The 22,152-nt window shown below is 38.4% G+C and overlaps 1 protein-coding gene across 5 annotated transcripts in view; it reads right to left on the minus strand.

Annotated features, from left to right (window-relative positions):
* The window catches only part of KTN1 (kinectin 1), a 96,144-nt gene extending 74,248 nt beyond the window's left edge, over positions 1-21,896 (minus strand). For all 5 annotated transcript variants that reach the window (XM_087820287.1, XM_087820275.1, XM_087820281.1 and 2 more), the window contains exon 1: positions 21,820-21,896. The gene's annotated coding sequence lies outside the window, so the exon portion shown is untranslated. The remainder of the gene's footprint in view (positions 1-21,819) is intronic.
* Positions 21,897-22,152: the final 256 nt, after the last annotated feature.

Here is a 22,152-nt window from a genome sequence, read left to right on the forward strand (position 1 = left end):
TATTAATATTTAACTTTTCTTTTATTGTACAATGTTCATGAATACTACTATATGTGGAAATAAAGCGGCATTAACTATTACCAACACACTAGATATTCACTAAAAGTACCACACTGTTAATGACAAAAGAGAGGTGGTTCATTCCTTCATTTAGAGAGTTGAGGCCATTCATAAACTGCTAGCACCTTTATTCCAGTGACTAACAGCCTCATGATATGGTGGGATACATCAAAGATATGGAAATATAATAAAGTCAAAATCAAAATGTTAGGATGTATTATTTAGCATTAAAATAATTACAAATTAGATGCTTTGCTTATCTTGATTTTTTCAAGGTACCCTTTACTGCAAACAAGTTACACTGCAAACAAGTTATACTGCAAAAACAGAACTGGCCGTCACTATTCTTCCCACCTGCTAAAGGAGACTTTGCCTCCTCAACAGAATATCAGCCCTAGTTTTAGATTAACCCAATAGCTACAGAAAATAAGTGTTATCTGACTACCCAGTCTGCCTTGAATTATATCCCTCATCTGAAGGGTAGTTTCAGCTAAAATTAAACCTCAAATTAAGAATGATATTTAGATTCTAGATGCTGATACTCCTATAAACATGCATAAGCCACATAAAAGTGGCTTATATTCTTATAACTCATCTCAAATTTGTTGTGGAAGAAGGCAAAGTAAATAATGCAGATGAAATTAAACTCCAAGTCATGCTTAAGATAAAGTAATTCAAGTCAACTTTTGCAATTTTAATGTACAAATAAATCTGAGAATTTTAAAAGTTTTTAAATTTTCAGTCTGAAGTCTTAAAAACAGGTAATGATTGAAGAAACCAAATTCTACCTAAACAGAAGAATCATTATTCTAAGAATTAGAATTATTTATTTATTATCTCCTTTAAAGTTAGATAACTTTTTGTTTGTTTTAACATTACCATCCATAGGTTACACAGCCTGTTCAACTTGGATATATCCTGAGCAAAAATAAACTTTAAGACTGATCAATAGCAATTTAATGAAGCACTAAAATGAAGTTGAATCTTGACTTTTAATGCACATTTTGCCTTGGCTCCAAGGACCTCTCCTTACATGACTTTAAGGTCTAAACTACTTGCATGATCTTGGAAATGCTAAGCCAAAAAACATAAGGGGTCCCAAGCTGATGGTGCCCATAGTGCATGTGGCAAAAGCAAATGCACATTCTCTTTGGTGGAATGCTCCTTAAAGCCTAGCTCCTCAAGATTTCCAAAGACTGTCATGCAGATAAGATCCCATAACCCAAAATGAAAGAATATGATAAGCCACCATGAGCAAGAGGCAACAGAAACAAAGGAATTAGAACCCTAAAGATTTAAGATACTGAAATTAATATACACACCAAGAGATAAGAGAGAACTGGAAAAATGAGTCAAGAACAAACTATCAAAAGTGGGTAGATGTGAATCAACTAGGACTTCTACAAATAAATATAATCAAAATTTAAAATCCAATGAATAGGTTAATAAATGCAAGGAGACCTATTAAAATGACTGTTTCAATAGGCCAAATCTGATGAGAGTGAATGAAATCAATGCAGAAAGATACCTGGGTGGAATAGAACAAGGCAACTATTAGAGCATAGCGAAAATGAGGGAGGAGTCTGAGACAACTACATTTCTAACTTGGAAGAGTCCTTATATGATGAAACCAAGATCAAGAATATAGGAATAGGTTCATGTCAGAGTTTCAGATGTGACTTTGAAGAATGTAAGTACAAGCAACTAGATATCAGCAGTCAACTGAGTAGACAAAATCAGCAGTAAAAAGCTACTATAGGTTATATATCAGGGAAGCAAAGGAGCCACTTTCTGAAAAGTCCAATTTTGCCTCCACCCTACTATCAAATCTAAAAAACGCTGCCTTGTCCTTTGCATTTAATCTTCACTTATCCTTCAAAACCCAGCTCAAATCATCTCTCTGAAAATATCAACTACTGTCTTCTACAACAGTCTATTATTCACTTATTCATAGTTATTTAGCACCAACTGTATGTCAGCACTGTTTTCTAGGGTGTCCTAAAGAAACAGCAGTAAGAAGGGCCGAAATTCCTGCTCTTATGGGCTAACATTCCACTGAAGGGAAGACAGGCCAGCAATCAATATACAGTATATGAGACAGGAACGTATATGGCATTATCTGAGCAAGAACCATAAGGACAATGTGGTTCAAGTATAATGAACAAGACAAAAAGTAGAAGATGAGGTTAAAGAGATGATTTGATGGGGGCAGGGAGCATTGAACAAATCATATAGTTCCTTACAAGCAAGTGGAAGGACTGTGGCTTGTACCCTAAGTAATATGAGAAACCAGTAGAGGGTTCTGAGCAGAAGAGGGTATAGGGAGGTGAAAGCAGAGAAAATCGTTAGGAGACAACTAAAATACCCTGGGAAAGAGATGATTAAAGTGAGTTGGTAACAAGGATCGTAGTAAGTAGTAGTCAAATTCTGGATACATTATGAAGGTAGAGGAGACAAGATGATTTGCTGAGGACTAGAATGTGGGAGTAAGAGAATAAGCAAAGACAAGACAACTCCAAAGCTTTTAGTCTAAGCCAAAAACAAAAAATTGCCCTTTACTGAAATGGAAGAAATGTGGAAAAGACATGGTTGGGGTTGAAGACCAGGAGTTAGGTTTTAGACAAGTGGAGATGTTCAGTAGACAGCTAAACAAGACAGTGCTTAGACACACGTAGGCTGGAGATATAAATTTAGGAGCATTCAGCACATTAATTCTACTTAAAGCCATAAGCTTGAATACAATAATCAACAGAATGGGTATAAATAGAGCCCAGGTCTCAAGACTGAGCCCCTGGGCAATTCAACAGAAAGATAAAGAGGAACTTAAAAAAGAGACTGAGAAGGAGAGGGAGAAAGAAAATAAGGAGCATGTTGCCCTGGTTGCTAAATGAATAAAGTGTATCAAGGAGAGATTGATCAATTTTGTCAAATGGTGTTGGTAAATAAAGTACAGTTAAAAAAAACTAGGCACTGACTGTTGGATTTAGCAACGTAGACACTACTGGTGACCTTGACCAAGGTGGTGGTGATAAAATCCTGATTGAAACGAATTTAAAAACAAGCTGTCCAGCAGGTATGGACAACTCTTTGGAGGAAGATTTCCTGTGAAGGCATGAGAAATTAAATGGAAGCTGGGGGGAAATATGAGATTGAGAGTTTGACTTTTAAAGATGGGAGAAAATTCTTGTCTCTGAAGAAAAACATCACCCCCTTTCAGCAGGAAGTAATTATAGAAGAGACTCTGCGTGTGCCCCTTTTCTCAGAATTCAGAGCCAAGATCCTCAAAGGAGGATGTGATAGGCAGTTAGACAGACCTGAGCAGACAAGGACAATGGGCCAAGTACAGAAGGTTACTAGGATGGAAAGCCCTGGATGCAAAACAAAGGATAATTGTAGGTGGGACCTCGCCCCCAGGGTCGCCTTTCCTCCTCTAGCATATCACTGGTCCTGTGGTTTGGAGCCCCTGACTTTTCCTCCCTAGAGATAACATCTAGGCCACAGTTGTGTTTCAGCTCCAGGCCCAGAAGAGCAACAAAACAACTCACAGCAGACATCAAGACCAGCTGCATTGAATGAGGGTGCCAATCAATCACTGGAGACCACAACCCTGAAATGACACAGCTGGAAAGCTGCTGAGTATTACAATATCTTTCCCAGAGACCTCCTCTATAATCTCCTCCCTTAAAATCATAAGCACAGATGACCCAGTGCGCTCTTCCTTCCCTTTCCCTTCCCCCACCAGGCACATTACCATTAGCTTCCTCAGTCCCAAGCTCCTAGGGCCCTTTCTTTGCCTTTATAACTTGTTTCCTAAGCCCATTTCTTCCAGGAATTACTTCTCCCACCTCTGTAATTTTACCAAATAAATGTTCTCTTGAAATAATTAATTAATTAATGATGGGAGAAATTACAACATGTTAATATGCTGACGAATGTGGTCCATAATAGAAAGGTAGAGTGGTGATGCAGGAGCATGAGAAACAATGTTTTCAAATGGCAAGAGGGAACAGAATTTGTTATACAAGTAGAGACTGGCCTTAGATGGAAGCAGACATTAAGGAAGAAAGAAGGCAGAGGCCCAAGCAAGGAGGTAGATATGGTGTAGAAGTTTGTAAAATTCTCTTCCTAATGCTACTATTTTCTTAATGAAATGGGAAACAAAGTATTAATTGTCAGTAGCATGAAAAAGGTGGTGTTGGAGGTCATATAAAACACATAATTATTATATTCTTTATAAATTGTGTTCATTTTGAATCTCCACTTAAATTTAAAATTTTGAATGGAAAATGCAAGATACCTAGTAGTGTTCCACAAATAGATTTGTTACTGTGGTAATTAGCTAACTAATATTAAAATAGGAAGAGAGCAAACAGGAGGCCAGACATTGTAAGCAAGCATGGTAATCTGGGCAGCTTCATCAGGAAGCTGCAACTTTACACTCCCTAAGGAACCACAGGTCCATTCCTTGCAAATCACTGGGGGAAGGGACCAGACAAAGGGGAAGATGGGTGCATGCACAGTGAAGTCAGGGTGATGTAGAGAAGGTGCTTGCCTGTCAGTCTAACCTGGAACAAAGATAACTGGGTAGGGGGTGGAGCCACTGCAAACCTGCTAAAATTTGGGAATATATTATCTGTAAAGGAATTCTCTCTCCCTTGTTTTGTTTTTGGTTTTTTTTGTATTTTCTATTGATTACAGAGAGAGGAAGGGAGGGAGAGATAGAGAGAAAGATAAAAACATCAATGATGAGAGAAGAGTCATTGATTGGCTGCCTCCTGCACGTGCCCTGCTGGGAATCGAGCCCACAACCCAGGCATGTGCCCTGACTGGGAATAGAACCACTATCTCCTGGATCACAGGTCAATGCTCAACCATTGAGCCATGCTGGCTGGGCCTCTCCCGTGTTCTTCTTGCTTCACCCCTGCTTCCTTGCACTTGCCCATGCTCCCTCCACAGACATGTGGCCCTAGAAGTTGAATGGGACTCCACACTCAATGGACTGCAGCTGGGAACACAAGCTAATCTAGCCAGATGCTAGGCTGGACTGTGCAAATATGGAGCAGAAACTCTGGGCACTGGCTTTAATCCTAGCTCTGCTGAAGACAAAATGGGACCTTTTCCATGGGAGGACGGAGGGAGATGGGACCTTGGAAACTCGGGTTTAATTCCACAGAAATAAAGCTTTCCATGACACCTGGCCTCAGGAAACTCTTATTCCTGCAGCACCTCAAGAAGCCCACTTCTGCCCTAGCCGGTTTCGCTCAGTGGTTAGAGTGTCAGCCAGCGGACTGAAGGGACCTGGGTTTGATTCCGGCCAAGAGCACATGCCTTGGTTGCTGACTCCGCTCCAGTCGGGGCACAAGCAGGAGGCAACCAATCGATGTGTCTCTCTCACATTGATGTGTCTGTCTGTCTGTCTCTCTCTCTTCCACTCTCTCTGAAAAGCAATGGAAAAAATATCCTCAGGTGAGGATTAAAAAAAGAAAAAAAAGGAAAAAAAGCAGCCCACTTCCACCAGCAACAGGTTGGGACATGGAAAGCTCCCCATAGATAACAGATTCACTTACGATCTAGTTGAGGAGGCAAGGACATAGTATCTATAAACCAGAAGAAAAAAAACCCAACCTGAGCCTCAAGTACCATCTCTATAGCTAGTCCTCCTTCTTCTACGATTATAAAGCACTTATTCTCTCTGTACACATTCATAGAATTCTCTGAGATAGGAGACAGTCTGTCAATTATTGAGAGGTACCAATATACTGCAGTGTAATAAAGATAAAAGAACAGACAACAATGGCACTCAAAATCTAAAATGGATCCAAATAGATTTTTAAAATTTAGTTAATTGTAAGTTACTTCAAATAAGCAGAGGAAAGGCTGAATCATTCAGATCAAAGAAAAGCATCCATATAGATTAAAGTTTTAAACATAAAAAACATATAAAGTACTTGCAGAAAACAAGAAAATAAGTAGAATCTCCTTATTTTGTACAGTTATATATGTTTAAAAGCTTATTAGCATATTACATCTGCAATTAAGAATTTTTAAAAATTTGATTCTTCAAATCAATAAGAAAAAGATGCCAGAAAAAAACAAAGCATTAATCATTTCCTGAAACAGCCATGAAAATATAAAAACTCATCTAAATTTCCATTCTCTAGTCAGTCACTACACCAAAAGTATAATGGCCCCTGAGTGCACAATACAATTATAAAATTATCTTTTAAAATAAGAAAAGACTCAAAATAATAAAAAAAAGCTAATCTAGTAAATCTAGTTAATGAGTTGCCTGACATGGAAACTCCATTCGCAACAGCTTTTCTAAAATTAACTTTAGAAAGACTACATTGAAATCTCAAAGCTGTGGTACAATTTCTCCTTTTAAACTGTAACACATAGTTATTTCTATGACTCACATCTTATTACCACATTCCTTAAGATATTTCAGCAATAGCCATTCTAAAGTACTACTATCCCAATCTGAAACAAATACAACTAATGCCAGAGATGATCAAAGAAATTTGATTTCTCCATCGGGTTTCAGGTCACAATACATGAAACTTTACTTTTTTTAACCAAATTTATTTATCCTTTAAATACAATAGATAAATTGGCATGAACAGGTTCTCCAAAGAATTGAAAAGGTGTTGCTGAAAGTTACACCAGTATCTTTCACGATTCTGCTACCCATTCATCAAGCCTAAACAAGTCCTTTTTCTCAGGAAAAGGCGTTACTCATTTAAAAACACCTCCACAGTAATCTTTTTTTTTTTTTTTGAGAGACAGAGAGAGAGAGAGAGAAGAAGTGAGAGGTAGAAACATAAATGAGAGAGAACACTGATTGGCTGCCTCCTGCCTGCAACCCAGGCACACGCCCTAACAGGGAATCGAACTGATAACCTCTTGGTGCATAGGTCGACACTCAACCACTGAGACACACCAGCTGGGCCAGAGTAATCTTATTAACAAATGTCACCCCAATAAATTTAACTTTTTTTAAAAAAAACTCCATGAGCCCGGCCGGGCATGGCTTAGCAGTTGGGCATGGACATAGGATCCAGGTGATCAAGGTTTGATTCCCAGTCAGGGCACATGCCTGGGTTGCGGGCTCAATCCCCAGTCAAGGGCGTGCAGGAGGCGGCCGATCAATGACTCTCTCACCATTGATGTTTCTATCTCTCCCTCTCCCTTCCTCTCTCTGAAATCAATAAAGATATATTTAAAAAAAAAAAAAAAAAAGCCCGGCCAGGCGTGGCTCAGCGGTTAAGCGTCGACCTAGGATCCAGGCGATCAGGGTTCTATTTCCCAGTCAGGGCACATGCCCCAGTTGTGGGCTCAATCAATGACTCTCTCATCATTGATGTTTCTCTCTCTCTCTCCCTCTCCTTTCCTCTCTCTGAAATCAATAAAGATATACTTTAAAAAAAACACAAAAAAAAAAACTTCCATGGGAGATAATCTGGTTAAAAATTTATTCTGTGAAGAAATCAAACTGATAACTTCATTAGACAAATTAAGTTTTAATACCACAAACTTAACACATTTTAAATACTCAGTATTTCAAGTCAATGCATAAAACCAGTTTCCAAAGATAAGAATATAAATCATTAAAATTATTCAAAAATTAAAATCAGAACATGAAACCCACACAAATAATGCATAATTGTAAAACAGCTACACCATATACAGAAAACTTTCTCCCCCTAAAATTTACAGTCTTGACCGACCTTTACTTTTTCACAATATTACTAGGTTAAAAGAAGCCATCTAATCCTACTAGACACACAAAGACTGGACCCAAGATGAATGGCCAGTGAGACTATGCATGAAAACCAGGGATGTGCATGCTTCTATAAACCCCTTTTTATATCTTCAGAAAGATGTCAGAACATTCTAGATTTGACCTAAAATCTTATCTCCCTGTAACTTCTCCCTGAGATCTCTTCTAACCTCACCAAGTATGTCCAGTCCCACTACCACAATGTAGTCCTAATAACTAATGTCTGGTATCTGTTAACCAGCAAACAGAAAATCTACTTCAAAATGTGTCATCCCTTAGGAAAGTGTTGCTAGGGTGTTAAAGTTGAACATAACAGGCTGATAAATTAAGTCTTAGATGCGTCACCTTAGGTCACTCATCAATGAAAATACTAAAATGATAAAATGTTAGATTTATTCCTCCTATTCCCAGAAAACACATCATACTTAAAAACATCATTTCACATACTAAACATGAAATGGAAATGACAAGACAAGAATGTCAAATACTATTCAAAAGACTCTAAGGGAACTAATGAAAAAGCTCCACTTGTGAAACAAGCATTTTAAAACCCCGCCCAAGAACAGTCAAACAAACACAAATAGAAATAGCCCCAAATACATAAAACTTTAGTATATAATCAACAGGCCATTGCAAATCAATCAGCAGAAATAACAGATTACTTAAGAACTAGTATTGGCACAAACTATAGCTATTTGGGGCTGAGGATGTGGGGGTGAGGGGGAATTAAGTCCCTACCTCAATTATATAAGGATCAAAGCTTTATTTTAGGCAAAAAAATAAGTGACTAACCTAAAAAAATTACAAAGGTAATTGCTTTACTTAAAAATATCACTTAAAATGTGAGAAAAAGATGAACCCAAGAGGAAAATGGTTAAAGGACAAGTTTAAAAGGTTCCCAGAGGGGGGAAAAAGATATCCTAGAGAGAGAGAGAGAGAGAGAGAGAGAGAGAGAGAGAGAGAGAGACAGAGAGACAGAGAGAGAGAGAGAGAGAGAGAGAGAGAGAGAGAGAGAGTGTGTGTGTGTGTGTGTGTCGCATTAAAGAAATGCAAATTTCAACAATATGTTACCTCCTTCCACTTAGTCGGGCAGGGCAGAAAGAAGTGGGAATGAGATTACAAGGGGAAGGAGATTTTGGAGATGATATACATGTTCACCATCTTGATCGTGGTGATGGTTTCACCAATGTACACATGTCAAAATTTATCATACTGTACACTTTAAATATGTGCAGTTTATTATATATCAACTATACCTCAATAAAGCTGTCTAAAAAAAATAGGCATGGGACAGACAGTATAAAAACCAGTATTCTCATTTAGTGTTAGTTTGATTATAACTTCTAAAATCTACTTAAGAAATTTGGAAAAAATCTTAAAAGTATAAAAAATAGTGCACACTCTTTTGACAAGAGAAAATTCCTTTTCTGGTAGTTTATTCTACAGATACAACCACACAAATACAAAGATATGACCAAAAAAAATGTCCACTTTTAGCAATGTAACTTTATAAAACTGGAAAGAACCATGTCCAGCATTGGGGAAATGACTAAGCTTGCAGTAGAACTCCACATGTTATACGGGAAACATTCAAAAAATGCTGTCAATAGACCAAAATACATAAAAAGCAAGTTGCAGAGTGGTATAGAGAGAAAGTTTTGTTTTATATGACATAGTCATGCTCATATATACTTAGAAAACTCCTGGAAGGACACAGCAGAAACCATTAACTCTGTGGTGACTTCTAGGTACTTTTCCTGGTAACTTTTCACCTTATATCCTTCAGAATGTTTACATTTTCCCACCATGTCCACGTATTCCTTTTATAGTTTACATTTAATCTATTAAATTTTAAAATTATAAATTAAATCATGACTTTTAAAAACTGATTTCAGAAATCCATTTCTAGCAATATGAACAAAAATTCTTCCAATTAAATGTAACAAAAATTGTTTTCTTTAAAATAGGCAAGTTTTCTGGAAATTAAGGGAAATTCTGGGGGAGGAAGATCAAATGGTACCTGAAAGTGTTAATGGCCATTCGGGAAGTAGAAATGAGACAGGTCATAAAACTGAGACTTTTCAAGTGATCCACAGTTAGAAAAGGGTAAACTAAGGGAAAAGAAATCCCCATATTAAAACAAAGAAAAGCAAACACTTGTCTGCTTTTCTTACCACCCAAAAGCTACACAAAAAAATTTTCATTAAAATTTTATAACCACAGGTTCTAAGACTGGCAGCTATAGTCTCTGCCAGTCCAGAACACCCCAACCCCTTCTATTAAAAATAATAACACAAAAACAGCTCCAAGGTCATAAAAGTTTCTGAAGAAAAATTCCTTCTACCTAGTCCAGCCTGCACAGTACAGTATTTGCAGATACACTCCTGCTGAAGGTGAACTTACAATAAAAAATGAAAAAAAAAAACAAGTAGATACAAACAGGGACTATATCCCCTAGAATTACAAATAGAATGTAAGAGACTATAAAAATAATTTTTCAGCTATTAGAAGCATAAAAAGAAATCACACATATAAAAGACCAGAGCGACTAAGAGTTGAAGAAACTAAATTGGCTGTGAGCATCCACACACATATGTGCATACACAAACACAAAGACATTAAAAACCAAATAGAATGATTATCATACACAGCTGAAGATTTATCAAACAGAAAGATCTGATTAAAAACTGGCACTGCAGCACAAAAGAATACATTAGGGAAAACATGAAAGAAAAAGTAACAGATATGAAGGAGAGAATGAGAAATTCCAAGAAGTCAAAATGAAATTTGAGGAGAGAAAAAGAACCAAGAAAGTTAATATTTGATGAGATAATGGCTAAGAATTTTCGAAAACTGTTGAGAGATACAAATCTTCCATTTCCAGAAGGGCAACAAAATCCTGACAGAAAAAATGAAAAGAAACATATCTAAACATATGTGTAGTAAAACTGTACAACTCAAAAGATGCAAAGTTCTTAAAAGCAACAGAAAAAACTACCTATAAAGGAATGAAATCAGACTTACATATTTCTCAGCAACAGAAGCCAAAGGATAATGGAATAAAATCTCCATAGAAACAATGACCATTAACATAGAACTCCAAATCTAGTGAAACACTGGAATATGCACTTTTCAGAAGCAATAAAGTCTGTCAGCTATGTGTAACAGAACTAATTGTTAATGTTAGCAAACAAAAACAAAAACAAAATACTTTATCTGACCTTTAATAATCCAGAACATAGCTTTTGTAAATGAGCAATACTTCTCCCAATCAGAATATGATTGACCATATATTATAAAACTCTTTCACTGGCGATTAGAGCTGACCTTTTTCCTAATAAATTTTTCAGGAAGCCTGAGGAAAAAATGCTAGCAAAGAATTTTCCTTCTGGCCCCTCAATTACAGTGTTCAGAGCTTCCAAACACAAAGCCATATAAAATTAGGACAAAACTGCACAGCACTTTATAGTTAAGTATACCAATTAAATAGTAAAAGCCAGATTACTTTTTCTAAGACTGTGCAATCTATTCTGCTGACTACATTACAATTTCTACACTTCTACAGTCTACATTTCAAGCTTTATTTTAATGTCATTCCATAATCAAATTCTTATTTCTACTATTTAAGACAGAGAGAGAAAAAATACAAAGTCCACACAAACAGTAAAATTGTGAATAAATAGCAAAATCCTACACATATTCAAACTGCAAGTACATACAAGTGAAAGAATTAAAATAGAGCAAAGTACAAAATGGTAGTTACAAAACAGTCACAGGGATAGGAGGTGCAGCATAGGAAATATAGTCAATAGTGTTGTAGTGGCTATGTGTGGTGCAAAGTGGGTTCTTGAGGTATCAGGGGAACACTTTGTAAGATGTATTATTGTCTAGCCACTTGATGTACACCTGAAACTAACACAAAATAATACTGATTGTAAACTGTAAGTGAAAAATAAAATAAGGCAAAGAAACTACTTATATATTTTCATTTTCATCTTTTTCTGGAACATTACTTCTGTTAATAAATTGATTATTAACCCACAGTGAAGTTAAAGAATATTTAAAAACTAAGAAATTTTCCTATTCCCATTTACTGAAATTAAGTAGCATTTGCTTTTATATTCACAATCTTATATGGATACCTTTCTCTGAAACTGTACTTTGAGAACTATGGTTTAAAAAACATTCACTAAAGATTTTTACCTCTTATACAATCTACTTTATACTAGATTGGTGGTTGCAGGAGGAAGGAGTGGGGGGGGGGGATTGGTAAAGGTAGTAAAAGAGTACAAACTTCCAGTTATAAGATTAATAAGTTCTAAGGATCTAATATACAGCATGGTGACTATAGTTAACAATATTGTATTATATACTTGAAATTTGTTAGCAGAGTAATCTTAAAATTCTTACCACAAAAAGACAGTAACTACATGAGGTGATAAATGTTAACTAACCTTATTGTGGTAATCACTTTGCAATATACATACATTTATCAAATCATCACATTGTACACCTTAAACTTACACAATGTTACATATCAATCATATCTCAATAAAGCTGGAAAAAAATAAAATAAAATATAGCCACAAGTAGAGGTCCCTATCTATGGCCATACTACTTTGGAAACTGCTTAGAAACCCTGTTTACACAATCTCAAGAGCCATGCAAAGAAAGATCCTGCCTTCAACAGACAGCACCCAGCTGCCATGATCCTACATTTCAAGATCCATGAAAGGCCTCTGCTTTCCCCACTATTAAAAGATGCCTAAAGAGCTTAAACAAACCAAAAAAAAAAAAAAGCCGTCATGTACTAAAAATAGCAGAAAATAATCAAATCAAAATTGGTGAATTCATTGTGTGTAAATCCAGACAATGTCACTAACTAAAAACCTTAGGAGCATCAAAAGTCATTTACTATACACAAATCATTCCAATGCCACTCTTTTTTGTTTTATTTTTAATAAAGGGCTTACTAAGTCAAGAAAACCCAATACACATTTTAGAATGTCTGATTTGGGCAGAACACTTGATAAAGCAGACAAGCTATTCTTGCAGACAGGACAAGTAAGTACTAAACATGGCTGAATAGTAGTAGAAATCGGGGAATATTTGTAAGATTAAATGATCACATCCTAAAGTTGCCAATTAATGGTTTAGAAAGTATCTTAATCAATAATCAAAGGACTCTGCTCTTCACCTGTCCTTACTAACATTTTAATCAATTACCTGGAGAATGATCAGACAAGGTAATTGCATGGCTTATACTTAATTTCAAGCTCAGAAATACTTCCTTCAAATTAAACTATTTTAGAAGCCCTGTCACAAAAAAATAGGGAGCAAAATAAATAAGCCACTTTTAAAAAGGATCCAATTTAAACTTAAAATTAAATTAACATCTAAGTCAAAGTGGAAGCCATTTAAGAAATTATTCCCATTCATCAGCAATAGTGTACCAACTACAAAGACAAATATACCACCAATACCTGAAAATGTATCCAGAAATGAGAGTGCAAAATGATATGACAAGCTTGAGAAATCAATTCACAGAAATCATGATATTCGGCCAACCTCTGACATCCAGATTATGAAAACTATGTAAAATGATTATGGAGAACATTTCAAATAACATGACTTCCCAATAAACTAAGCAAGTACAGGTCATAAGCACATAAATGAATTCAACCTGTGTGTGCATATTAACAATGGAAAGAAACATCCTAAATGTTAAGCAACATAGCATTCAGGACACTGGGGAGCTTGCAATGTAAATCTTGGCTTGTTCAAATTTATTTCAAAGATAACTAGATCTAAACACATGCAATCACTCAGAACACTTACATTACTGATCAACAAGATTAACTGGTACTAAGCACAGAAGTATTTTTGCTGAAATTCATGTATTAAATTTTGTTTCCATTCCACTTTCAAGAGGAAACCTGAAACACTTATTCTTTTTTTTGCTTCTGCTAATCTTCACCAGAGGATAGTTTTTCACTGATTTTTTAAAGACAGTGGAAAGGAAGGAGGGGAGGGAGGGAGGGAGGGAGGGAGGGAGGGAGGGGACATTGATCAATGTGAGAGAGAGACATGGACTGGCTGGCTCCCGCATGCACCCCAATCAGGGCAGGGGAATCAAACCTGCAACCCAGGTATGTGCCCTTAACTGGTAATCGAATCCACGACCTTTCAGTGTGAGGGCTGAGGCTCTAACCACTGAGCAACACCCGACAGGGTTGAAACACTTATTCTTGAAATCTCGCTTTATGTGTCATTCCATATAAAACAACTAGACATGCTCATGGAGGAGGAGGGCACAAATAAGTAAAGCGGAAGGCTCAACGAGTCCCATTTTCAAATATCAGGCAATGTATTCACTCATCAAATTCAGCACTAAGTGCCAGAATTACAGTTCACAGGGGTGAACAAAATTCCTGCCTTATAGTGCTTACATTCTTATAGGTGAGACAGATACCAAGCATACTAATAAATAGGCATATATTATAATAATGTTAGGTAGTGATTCACAGTGCAGTGAAGAAAGATAAAGCTAGGACTAAGAATAGAGAGAATATGCATTTTAGGTAGGGTGATCTGGTTGGCCTTTCTGAGTTAACCATTGAGCAATGCCTATAAGATCACAAGACAGTAACTAATAATACATATACATGAGAATAGAGACTGAAAAAAATTCTTGGAAACTAAAAGCATCATAGCCGCCCAGTCAGGCGTGGCTCAGCGGCTGAGCATCAACCTAGGATCCAGGCGATGGCAGTTTGATTCCTGGTGAGGGCACATGCCCAGGTTGTGGGCTCGATGCCCAGTCGGGGACAAGCAGGAGGCAGCCCATCATGACAATTCTCTCATCATTGATGTTTCTCTCTCTTTCCCTCTCCTTCTCCCTTCCTCTCTCTGAAATCAATCAAGATATATTTTAAAAATAAAAAAAATAAAAGCATCATAGTCTACTTATTGCTTTCTATATAAAATATTTTATTACATTTGGTTTTAAGCAGCTTTTACTATTTTGTCCATTTGGAAAATTTCAAGTCTTCAAATTTAAGTCACTAACTTTAAAAATGAATCCTCTAACTCTGGGGGGAAAATGTTTATAGCCTTAATGTAGCTTTCTAGCCCCTAACATCAGATAATTGCACATGGACAATACCTTCTCTTATTTTTTTTCAGAAAACATTCTTACAGAATAGCTCAGTAGGTGAGAATGAGCTTTAGAGACAGTATCTCAGTTCAAATTCAGGTTCTTTCTCTTATTTATTCTAGGCCCTTGAACAAATTATTTAACCTGCCTCCCTAGTTTCTATCAAATAGTACCTATATCATACGGTTGAGAGAAATAAATATGATACAATACATAAAGTATTTACAGAGTCTTATAGCAAATATACACGCTAATGTTAGCCATCACTTATGTAGCAACTACTAAGATAATATAAGCAAGGCAAATGAGCCTCAGGCCCGTTAAGTAAGAAAGGTAAGTTCACTCATACATTAAATGGTAATAACTAGCAAAGCCCAATTCAAACCCAAGCAGACTCCTTAGCACCTATGCTCTTTACACTGTATCTTTTCATTCTATAATTAAAGAACTGAGCATTAAAAAACTTGCATAAAAATCTTAAAGTTAGCCTGGCTGGTGTTGCTCAGTAGTTGAACATCAACCCATGAACCAAGAGGTCACTGGTTCGATTCCCGGTCAGGGCACATGCACCAGTTTTTAGCTTGATCCCCAGTAGGAGGCGCACAGGAGATAGCCGATCAAAGTTTCTCTCTCATCTCATCGACGTTTGTCTCTCTCTATCCCTTTCCCTTCCTCTGTCTCTAAAATCAATAAAAACATATTAAAAAAAAAATCTTAGTAGCATTAATAAGGTTTAAGACCTTAGGTCTCCTAACTAATGACTTCCAGCTTATTATACCAAATCAGACTGTTTCCTTGACAACTTAAATGACTCGTGTGCAAGAATAAATAATAACTGTCCCACATTTTCCAGTGAGCATGTAGCAGAACATCAGGTCTCTTGATAGACAATGTATATGAAAATCATTAAGTTCTGATAACTAACTGTAGATGTTACTCAGAGTAAAAATAAAGAAACACAGATAAATAACACTCTCCTCTAGTAACGACAGGCAGCTAGGATCTTATAGCCCCTTATAAAGCCTATGCAATGTGGAAGCCACTTTAAAGGAGCTCTCCTGAATTAGACGACATTTCTCCCCTTGGTAAAAATACAAGGACTGGTGTTTACAGAAAGCTAAAGATTCTGGATAGCAGTCTACTCTCCTGTGTACTCATTTATTTCTATAAATCCATTAAATATGAGACTATAAAGACAAAAGCTGCTATTGCTATGAAAACCAAGTTAAATCCATTGGTAGGCCTTGATAAAGGAGTGGGAAAATCTAGAATGACTTCGAACTTGGAAAGTTTCTAGTGCCTCCATTTTCATTCCCCTTTAAAGAAACCAATAGTAGAAATCATCAACAATGCTTTTAGGGTATGATTTATAGAAAAAATATCAGAAGAACCTTCTACTCAAAGACAAGAGATTGATCCAAATAACAAGACAGGCAAATAAAAGTAAATGTTTTAAGTTAAAATAAAACAAAGCATACAGATACTTTCAGTTCTTGCTTTAACCAATTTTTTGAATTATCTAACCAATGGTCCTAATCACATGGGGCTGGTAAAAAGGTTTCCATCACACTCTAACATCACTCCATCCACCAATGGGTCCCTAAAAGCTCCAGCGCCACTTTTCTCCTGCTCTCTGTTTCTAGGAAAGGAGCAAATGAAAACTACATGTGTCCAAGAATGGGGTATCCATCAACATAAGGAACTGCAGGATAAAGATTTCATTTGTCATTAATAAATCTTTTATTTTTTATTTTTAAAGATATCTTTATTGATTTCAGAGAGAGGAAAGGAGGGGGAGAGAGAGAGAGAGAAACATCAATGATGAGAGAGTCATTGATCGGCTGCCTAGCCTGCAACCCGGGCATGTGCCCTGACTGGCAATCGAACCCCAATCTCCTGGATCCTAGGTTGATGCTTAACCACTGAGCCACGCCTGGCCGGGCAGTCATTAATAAATCTTTACTGAGCACATGCTATGTGCCAAGCACTGCCCTAAATCCTCACTAAACAAAACAGACAAAAAGTCCAGCCCTCACAGAGGTTACATTATGTATTGGTGTGTGCTTGGGGGCAGAAAGAAGAAACAATAAACACAATCAAATAGAATATAGTTTGTTGGAAGGTGACAAGTACTATGAAGAAAATAGAGCAAGACAGAGATCACACGTAGGGGAATGCAGCTTTAAATAAAATAGTAAAGTAAGATAGACCTTTTGAAAAAACATTTGTAAAGCAAAGATTTGAAGGAGACATGAGAGTCAGCCATGCAAATATCTTAGGGAAAAAGTAGTCCAAGGAGGGGCAGCAGCCAGTGTAAAGGCCCTAAGATAACCAGTGGGGCTGGAGGGAAATAAGCAGGGGGCAGAGTAGCAGCTAAATTAAAGAGAGGAAAGGGGTGATGGGGAAAGTAGTAGTGCCCAACTTCTGGGAAGCCTTGCAGGCCATAAGGACTTCAGCTTTTACTCTGCATATAGAAAGTCCCTGCAGGGTTTTGAAGAGAGAAGTGATATGATCTGGTTACTGTGTTGAAAAAGACTGTAGCGAGCTAGGGTAGGTAGAAGCAGAGAGACCAGTTAGGAGACCAACTGCAGAAATCTAGGCAAGAGATAAGAATGCCTTGGACCAGACTAGTGAGCCATGGAGAAGGTAAGAAGTGATTTAATTTGAATATATTTTCAAGATGAGACAGAGACAAGAATGCCAAGTGTGAAAGAGATAAGTCAGGGATAGCTCCAACAGGTTTTTTGCCTGAATGTTGGCTGGAGCAGCCATCAAATGAGATAAATCAGACTGCACCTGAGGCAGGTTTAAAAAGGAAAATGGAAGTTTAGTTGTTGAGTTGACTATAGCAAAACCTCGATATAACGGACTAATTCAGGCGAGGAGGTGTCAGTTAAAGCGGAAAGTCCGTTATATAATAAAGTAGGTTTTCCGAAATCGTACGCTAAAAAATTGACAAATTAGTTTAGTTTACCTGTTTTTACTTATGAGACACGCTTGTGTAATTAAAATTAAGTATACATGAAAGTTTAATTTCACAGAAAAGTTTTCTGTATGTATTACTGAATTTTAAATTTATACTGAATAGGTCTAGTAAATGGGTGCATTCACCAGTCACCAAGAGTAAACAAATGCACAAGTCTGGGGAGCGGCTTAGCACATTTTGGAACTTCAGTAGGCAAGCATTAAAATTGCTGCAGAAAGTCACACCAGGCTACAACGGAACCAATTAGCGCACTAGAGGTATGTTGTGATCACATGCTAATCATTCTCCAAACATTGTTTACAAGCAGTAACTCTGGATTTAAATATGTGGACTATAGTTGTAGATCTGGCCTAATTCGCTAAAATTTGTTTAAAATAACAGTGAATTAAAAACAACAACAAAAAGTTAATTATGAGCAAATCTTGGTTGAAAGCATTTTTAAATTAACATGGTATTAATTTTCACAATGTACGGGCAAGAAATTTTGTCCATTAAATCCAAAGTCCATTACATTGAGGTCCATAAAACCAAGGGTTTAGTGTACTTAATATCCAAGTGGAAATGAAATGTGGAATAGGTTGTCTGGAATGCAGAGGGAATTTTGGACTGGAGATATAAATACAACCACCATCAGCATATAGGTATTTAAAGCCATGACATTGGATGTGATCACCAGGGAAGTATAAAAAAAAGTGAACCAAGGACTAAACATTTCAACCTCAAGAACAGAGGACGAATCATAAAGGCAGTGTGAGCAACGCAATTAGTAAGACGAGAAACCCAAAGAGCAATGCCCTGAAAAGAAGGGAGTGTACAAATCACTTTGCTGAGACCAGATTTAAGTTAAGGTTAAAAGTTCCTAATCAGCCCATAGTAGTTATGGTGACATGTAAAATACTAAATTATATCCTTAAAAAAAGAGTTGAACATTTCTTACACATCTCCTAGGAATACTATATTTCCTGTTGGAGTCTCTACTAAAAGTATTCTTAGTACTAAAAGTATATTTTGCCTATCTTATCTTTTTAACATAAAACCAATTAAAAGGCTATACCATTTTTAAAAAAACAACTAAATGGTTCACACTATCATCTCTCTCAAAGATCAAAAAAACATTTAAATACCAATTCAAAACCCTTCCCAGTGCCCCCTCCAACGCAAACAGTTATAAATTGTCATTACTTTTCTTTTTCTAGAGCTCAGATACAGAAAACTAATTAAACTCCTTAGTTCACTGCACTTAAGGTTCTTCAAGAATCCCTTTGTTTAATTTTCTGTTTACAGAAAAAAAACAGCTTATATTCTTATCTAACCCAACATTATCATGTGAATTTCACATAAACTACATTTTTAGGATCAGAACACCCTAAGTCATGTTCACAAAACTAAAAAGATGCAATGAAGCTCAACTCTATTTATGCAAAAGGATGATCATCAATGTCATTTCTAAAGAAACAGTTACTTGCTCCTAGCCTCTACATATAACTTTTGAAGGATTTACTTTCAAAATAACTAAAAACAAACAGTTCACAGAACAAGCAGTTTATAAAATGTTATCTTCAAATAATTTCAATGTTCTAGTAAAGCATGGTCTTGCTACATTACCTTGTAATGTATTAGGTCAGATTCCTAGGAAACCCAAGCCTTCCTGAAGCCATCAAGTTTAATTTTTATTAAAATTTAAATTTTTTACAAAGCATTGTGAAATCTTTTAGATTAAAACTTTCTTTGCTATAAAAAAATTATAATACGCATGCAATTAAAAATACGTCTTCGATATATTTCAAGTAAAATTCAAGTTAAGAACTTAATGATAGTAACAATCCTAAAACACAGATCCTTTAGAAGCCTCAAAAAAAAAAAAAAAAAACACCCTTCACTTAAGTCCTTTAGAAAAGCCACAGACTGCTATTTACCATTGAATTATGAAAATGTTCTCCCTACTAAAAGCAGATTAAAGCCTATAAACTAGAAGGAAGTTTGGGGTGAAAGACCCAACTTGAAAACACACCAAGCAAAAGAGACTACTGATATTAAAGGAGAATATAGAAAAAATTAAATTGGAACCAAAATCATGTATTAATGGTTCTTCATAATGCTGACCCTGAGTCATCAAGGTTAAATAATATTCAATATCCTTTATAATTTCAAAGTGCTTCATAAACATTTAAGAAAAATTTTCATTAGGCTTTGTTATAGTTTAAGCTTCAGAATGAGTCTCAGAAAGGTAAAGTAAATAGAACACCTCATTCTCTAAGCTCTCACCTGATAAGAGTACTGTTATAACTGTGGATGCTGCAAAATTAGAGACATTTCTAATTTAACGTTGAGGGAGGGGGTAATGAATTTTTCTTAGAATTTGCAAACAATAAGCCCAGCTATTCCCTGCTAAATCCTTTAACTAAAGAGGGTAAGGGGAGCCTTTTTTGTCAGAGAACACAATATGAAAATCTATAGCAAGGCTTGTACACCCAAAATACAGATAAACTGAAGAGTGCTCCAGTGTCATTCTTGAGAGGATCATTCCAGTCACATCAGCAACTGCTTTAGGCAAACTGGAGACAGTGTTGCCAAGTGCCCGCTAGGTGAGGTATGGAGAACAAGTGCAATCTAATTAGCAAGAACTCAAACTCTCTAAGTCGATTCCTACGCAATTCAGAGTGTTTAGTTCATCCCAGAGTGGGTATCTTTAGCAGACTACGAGTGTGCACATTTTTCAAAGCATCTTTTAAAAAAAACCCACAGCTTTAAAGAGTTAACGTCAACTGTAGCTTTTAAAGCAGGACTTATTCAGATACCTGCTAAGGAATCCTTTACTGGAAGAGGCCCAACTACGAATTTAGACTCCTTCCTCCCAGAAGGAATGGCTAAGATTAAACAGCCCAGTCTTTAACCTAATCAAAGTGCCGCCGGACGAGGTTAGGATGCCGCTCCCCGCGTCTGGGGCTGACGGTCTCTGGCGCACACATGCTCCTTCACGACCGACGTGCGGGGCTGCAGAGCCCACACCAGGTATCTGATTACCGAAAGACTTTTCTAGGCTGCCAGCTTGGTTTTCCGCCGAGGTCTCCAAAGCCAAAAATCTCATTGTTGGAAACTGAAGGGGGAGGGGGAATCAGTAAGGAAGACACACCCCTCCGGGAGAGGAAGGGATAACTTCCCCCGTCTCGAGGGCGGTCCACAGATTTTTCCAAACTCTGCCCTCACCTAGCTTTCCCATCTCCAACCGCCCCCCACCAGGACCCGGGGACACGCACAGGGCGGTGGGAGGGGGCACTGAGAAGGGGCGAGGGCCAGTTCGCTAAGTATCCGGAGGGAGCGGCGAGGACTGAAATTCCAGCATGGCGTAAGCGTGGCCCAGCTCCGGCCCAGGGACGCCGCGGGAGACGCGCTCCGTCCGTCCACCGGCCCTGGAGGCGGTAATCCGCCTTCCCTCCCGGGGGCCCTCAGGCCCAGCTAAAAATAGGCGCCTCGGTCACCCCAGGGCCCTCTCCCGCCGACCTCGCCCTCGAGAGACGTCCCCGCGGGAGTCCTCCGCCGCGCTCGGAGGCGCCGCGACAGAGCTGGGATCGGGCCCTGAGCTGTCCCGTGAGGCCGAGCGACCCTTGGAGCCCGCCCGCCGCGAAGTCCCGGCCCGGACAGGAGCCCGGCGTCGGGGACCGGGTGCCCGAGGCCTACCCGGCGGGCGGCTGCAGCGGGCGAGGTTCGGGCCCCGCGGCCGCGCCCCCCAACCGGTGCGGCCCTCCCGCACGCCCTGGGGCCCCGCGGCCGGCGCCGCCCTCGCCCCGCGATTCCAGGGGCCAGCGCCCGGACTGGACGCGGCCTGCTCGCCCTTACCCTGCTCGGCGGGGGAAAGGAGACGGGGAAGACGCGCCGGCACCGGCACTACAGCCCCAGCCGCCCGCTCCGAGGCGCCGCCGCCGCCGCAGTTGCTCAGGTGCCGTCGCGCCGCCCGGCACGGGGCGGGGCGGCCCCGGCACGTCCGGGCGTCTGGGACGGCGCTGCCCGGAGACCGGCCCCTTAAAGGGACAGGCGCCCGCCGCGTCGGCCCCCGCGCGCTCTCGTAAACCCCCCGTCCTGCTGACGGGATTCCCGGGCTTTCCTCCCGAGATAACGTTCCGCAGCTGGGAGGAGGGTGGGAGCTCAGGAGTTGGAGGCTCAGCGGAACTT

This window comes from Miniopterus natalensis, chromosome 1 (assembly GCF_054644295.1).
Source record: "Miniopterus natalensis isolate mMinNat1 chromosome 1, mMinNat1.hap1, whole genome shotgun sequence".
Taxonomy (NCBI): Eukaryota; Metazoa; Chordata; class Mammalia; order Chiroptera; family Miniopteridae; genus Miniopterus; species Miniopterus natalensis.